The sequence below is a fragment of the Podarcis raffonei genome, chromosome 1, assembly GCF_027172205.1.
Source record: "Podarcis raffonei isolate rPodRaf1 chromosome 1, rPodRaf1.pri, whole genome shotgun sequence".
NCBI lineage: Eukaryota > Metazoa > Chordata > Lepidosauria > Squamata > Lacertidae > Podarcis > Podarcis raffonei.
This window is the reverse complement of record NC_070602.1, coordinates 21931726-21936566: the sequence shown is the minus strand read 5'-3', so window position 1 is coordinate 21936566 and position 4841 is coordinate 21931726. Positions and strand designations below refer to the sequence as shown.

Genomic DNA, 4841 nt, shown 5'->3' with positions numbered 1-4841 from the left:
TTGCAATGAAGTGGGAATAACGATAAAAATTGAGATTTAAGAAAACATGGAGAATATGATAAGATGCAGTTTGAAAAGAATATCTGGGGAAACTGTGGAGGAGTGGAGGGAAGTTTGGGGATTCTGAGAATCCTATTTGTAAAATTATTATGATTTGTGTATGATGACAAATATTAAAAGTGAAAATGAATGGGGGGGGAGAGATAACAGTGGAAAATGTACACAGCATTTTTAAGGGCAGCAGTGGGTGCTGCTAGGGTTCCTCAGCTCCCAAACCTCAGTCTTTTGTCTGCCTGACTTTGGCTGTCTCCCTTACCCTTGAACCAGCCTTGTCCCAGCATATTTGGCTGACTGCTCCTGTCTCTAGACTTTATCCAGCCATCTCGCTTGTACCACTGTCTCCCTCAGCAGCAGCAGCAGCAGCAGCAGCAGCAGCTGGCTGATCCTCTCATCCCTTGGGCACAACAGCTGACACTGCTAAATAAGCTTGTGGGAGGTGACTGATCCAGAGGTCTGTCTTTGGAAACAGCAGAGCCGAGCCTTAGAACAGAAGCCTCCTTGACCAGCAGACTATGCAGATGTGCTAGAAAGCACGTTCTCTCTTGAATGTACAAGATCTTTGCTATTGAGTTCCTGGGCTTCCTGCTTACCTGTTGCTGAAGACCATTCTGTTCAACAGAGCCAGAGCTGCCAACCAGGCAGAGGTCTGTTGATCAAACTCTTCATCCTGCTCGCTTGGACAATGGCTCTAGCTGCACTCCAAGGCTCCCGGCTCCGTTCTTCTGGGCTGCTATCCTTCATCAGGTCCACAAACAGCAACCTTCGTCTCATCCACAGCAAGCCAGCCAAGGGCAAAGTAGGACCCCTGGTAAGTTGTCTTCTTGTCTGTCGCCTCCTTGTCTAGGGCACGGCTAGCCAATGGGGTACACTTCAGATGCTGCTGGACTTCCACTCCCATCAGCACCAACCAGTATGGCCAATGGTCAAGGATTATGGGAGCTGACCCAAAGCGTTTTGAGATTGTCACTGTTTCTGGATCGAATTTGGTTGCGCATTTGCAAATTCAGGTGGGGCTCTGAAAGTTTATTTGGAACTCTTGCCCCACAGGCTTGCTCCCCCCTTAGAACTGGACTTTTTGCAAGAAGAAAAGTGTTAGGAAAATGCTCTGGAAAGTGTGGCGTAACTCTTGCTCGAGGCAACATTGTCTAACCTGCCTGAAAACAAATCACATTGAATAGTCAATAAATAGCCAATGCTGGATGACCTGCTTGCTGATTTTGTGCAAGCAAATCAGGATGAATGCTGAATACACAGGTCACCTGAGAGCTATCCTGATCTATTTATCAGGCAAGGCAAGCTGTCTCTCTTGAAAACCTACTCTTGATCAGAACAACCATATGAGTGTGGATCCCTGAGACAACTTAATGAAGGAGCGTTTCTTGTTCCTAGCTCCCCTTTCGGATGCCCAGAAAGCCTCTCTCCAAATACACTGGGGAGATGCCTGACCACTCTGGAATAGGACTAAGAGCTCCTGGGGGAAAGAATTCCTTCCAAGAGCTCCCTTAAGTTAATTGAGGGGCTCCTGACTAGGGATGGAAGGATCTGTCTATTTCATTTCTCTCCGTTTCTATTTTTTTCAATCTTAAATTCAGTTCTCCACATTTTGATGGAACATGATTTTCAGCCTGTCAGATGGAACAATCCTCCCTCTTCTCCCCCTGTGCACTGTTCTGAGGGATCTCGTGACACACAGCACTTTGGGGAAGTGGGTGCAGGGACAGAAGGGGGGAAGCCCCATTGCGCTAGCGTAAGTCCTTGCAGGGGCTTCCACTATCAGGACTCATGAATTGAATCACACCCAGAACAACCTAAGATGAGTTATTGGGTCCTGAAGCTTCCCATCTACAGTGAGCACAGTGTTTTTCAAACTTGGTTCCCCAGCGGTTGTTGGACTACAACTCCCATCATCCCTAGCTAGCAGGACCAGTGGTCAGGGATGATGGGAGCTGTAGTCCAACAAAACACTGAGCTAGCTCCTGAACAGCAGACTGAACAGACACACATGTGGTCACAGTCTTCCTTGACTAGATGCCTTGTATCTCTTCTTAAATGATAGCAATTATTTCTCAAACTGAGTATGTAAATTTAACTTAGCATGTGCAACTGTTTTGCAAATACACACACTTATTTTTTTAAAGCAATGCATTTTCTTTTGTTTTGGCAATGGCAAGGAAACCTGCTTCGGTTTCCATGTATCCATCTGCATGCATATGGAACTCTGGAGCAGTGAAAGATCTCGTGCAAAAAGTTTGTGTTTCTGCTTAGCTGTGGCAGCGCACCCTCAAAATGTGCAAAAAGCTAGAAAGGAAAGCGAAGCCACTAAGCTGTAGTGCAGCTTTGAAAGTAATCCCCCACCCCCATTTTTAACCCATAGTGACCTAAAATGACAAATCACACTTTGCTTTTCAGTTGACATGAAGTACTTCAGCTGGTGACTGGATTTGTAGGATAATCAACTTTCAGTGTGGTTGGTTCTTTGCATCTATCACATTACTGAGATTACAGCTTTAAAAGTTCAATAGCGTTGGCTGTATCTGTAAGGCAAAAAGCCCCCCCCCCCCGCAGCCTCGCTTGCGTCTCTGTTTTGCCTTGCATGACCCTTCTTTCCCTTGATTTAGGAAACCGTCATCGGTTTAACAGTGTTTTCATTGGCTATTCTCGGACCAACTGGATGGTTCCTGAGCCATATTTCAAGCTATAGAATGAGGTAGAAGACATTCTTCTGCATCCGAGATGCTTCAGATTCAGATCTGCTATCAACGGCCCTGGAAAATAAAGTCACCTTGAAGTCCTACCAGCTAAAAATAGAAGCACCAATTCCAGGTTCTGCGCCTGTTGTTCTGACCTTACTGTTGCTTTGTGAAAACGCTTACGCTTACGGACAATAACTGTTTAAAATTCTGTTTAGCATTTCTTTTGGCATTTTTAAAAAATGTAACTGCATTTTCTCATATATCAATCTGCAGCAAAAATCACCATTCATCTTGAATCATGAGTTGCATTTCTGAATCACTTTTAGACTGAGCCCTGGCCCGTCCTTGCCCAGGTGGATTGGCGCAGGTGTCCATTGCAGCTTAGAAATGGGAATTCTAGCCTAACTGAATGGGTTAATAACAGTCATGCATCAAGGAGACAAAAGAAGAGCCTGCTGGTTCAGGCCAATGACCCATCCTGTTCCTGCAGTGGCCCCCCAGATGCCTGCAGGAAGCCTACAAGCAGGATGTCAAGAGCGAGCCAGCAGTAAATCACAATGTGCAAACTGGAGTTAACTCTTTATTAGCAAAAACAATAACAGGAGTGCCAGGCCTAATGAGCACAGCAGTACATCTCCGGTAGTTCTTGTCCCTGTGAAGCAGTTGCTGAGACTGAAGTTTCCTGCCTTCCCACAGCTGCGTATATCCTCTCCTCTCCAGGATCCCCCCCCCAAGCAATCAGAGACTGTGTCTGCATGTCACCAATCTATCCTCTGCCCTTTTCATGTCTCTTCTGGTTCTGGGAGACAAGGAGGGAGGGGAGCTTGTCGCAGCAGGAGGGGGAGGCACTCAGGACTCTTCACCAGCCTAAATAATCTCTGCCTCTTGGTCTTTCTCCTTCCACCCTCGTGCTTCATTTTCTGTCTCTGATTCTGTCACAGACTCTCCCAGCTCACTAAATCCTGTTAACTCTTCAGCTTCCAACACCCGCTCTTCCCAGTCTTCTCTCTCATCACTCTCTGACCATCCATTGTTGTCCCACCACAAATCCATGGGCTCAAGACCTTATTCCCTTGGTGGTTGCCTAACTGGTTCCTCCCATCATTCCTCTTTGCCCAAGCCTTTCATAACACAGGACCTGTGTACAAGGACCCTCCCTCCTCCTGTGGTTTCCAGCAACTGGTATTCAGAAGCATTGCAGTTGGAGACACAGCCTAGCCATCGTGGCTAGTAGCCATTGACAGCCTTGAATTTGTCCAATCATCTTTTAAAGCCACTTAATTTGGTGGCCAGCACTACCTCTGTGGGGGTGAATTCAAGAGTTTAACTATTTTCTACATGAAGAAGTACCACGGGTGGCTCTGTGAGTTAAACCACAGAGCCTAGGGCTTGCCGATCAGAAGGTTGGTGGTTCGAATCCCCACGATGGGGTGAGCTCCCGTTGCTCAGTCCCTGCTCCTGCAAACCTAGCAGTTTGAAAGCATGTCAAAGTGCAAGTAGATAAATAGGTACCGCTCCAGCGGGAAGGTAAACGGCATTTCCGTGCGCTGCTCTGGTTCGCCAGGAGCGGCTTAGTCATGCTGGCCACATGACCCGGAAGCTGTACGCCGGCTCCCTCGGCCAGTTAAGCGAGATGAGTGCCGCAACCCCAGAGTTGTTCGCAACTGGACCTAACGGTCAGGGGTCCCTTTACCTTTACCTTACATGAAGAAGTACTTTCTTTTATTTGTCCTGAATCTCCCAAAAAGAATGAAGGAGTTTAAAAAAGTTGTTAGAATTGTCAGTAAAGGGTGAAGTCTGTATTTGTTGATGCTGTACTCATGCTGGATTCTCCCTCATAATCATTTAAGTCATCATTACTCAATGCCAGCCTTCCGCAAGGATTACAGTTAAAGTCTCTGGGGGTATCTCAACTGATCTCATATTGAGCTGCTCAGCTCCTAGGTGTAGGATAGCTCTCTCACCACAGCCGGCCTGATTACAGACTTATTAGGTCCATGGGAAGATTCCCATAGTTTCAAGCCTGTGCTCCTCAGTGTAGGCTGCAAAACAACCCAGTGTTCATTAGATAACACCAAAGAGATTTTG

General features: G+C 46.7%; 1 long non-coding RNA gene across 1 annotated transcript; it reads left to right on the top strand.

Annotated features, from left to right (window-relative positions):
* The first annotated feature begins 525 nt into the window (after positions 1–525).
* Positions 526–2865, top strand: LOC128407667 (uncharacterized). Its single transcript, XR_008328852.1, has 2 exons — positions 526–868; positions 2679–2865. It is a non-coding gene; the product is annotated as an uncharacterized LOC128407667 (long non-coding RNA).
* The last annotated feature ends 1976 nt before the right edge of the window (positions 2866–4841 follow it).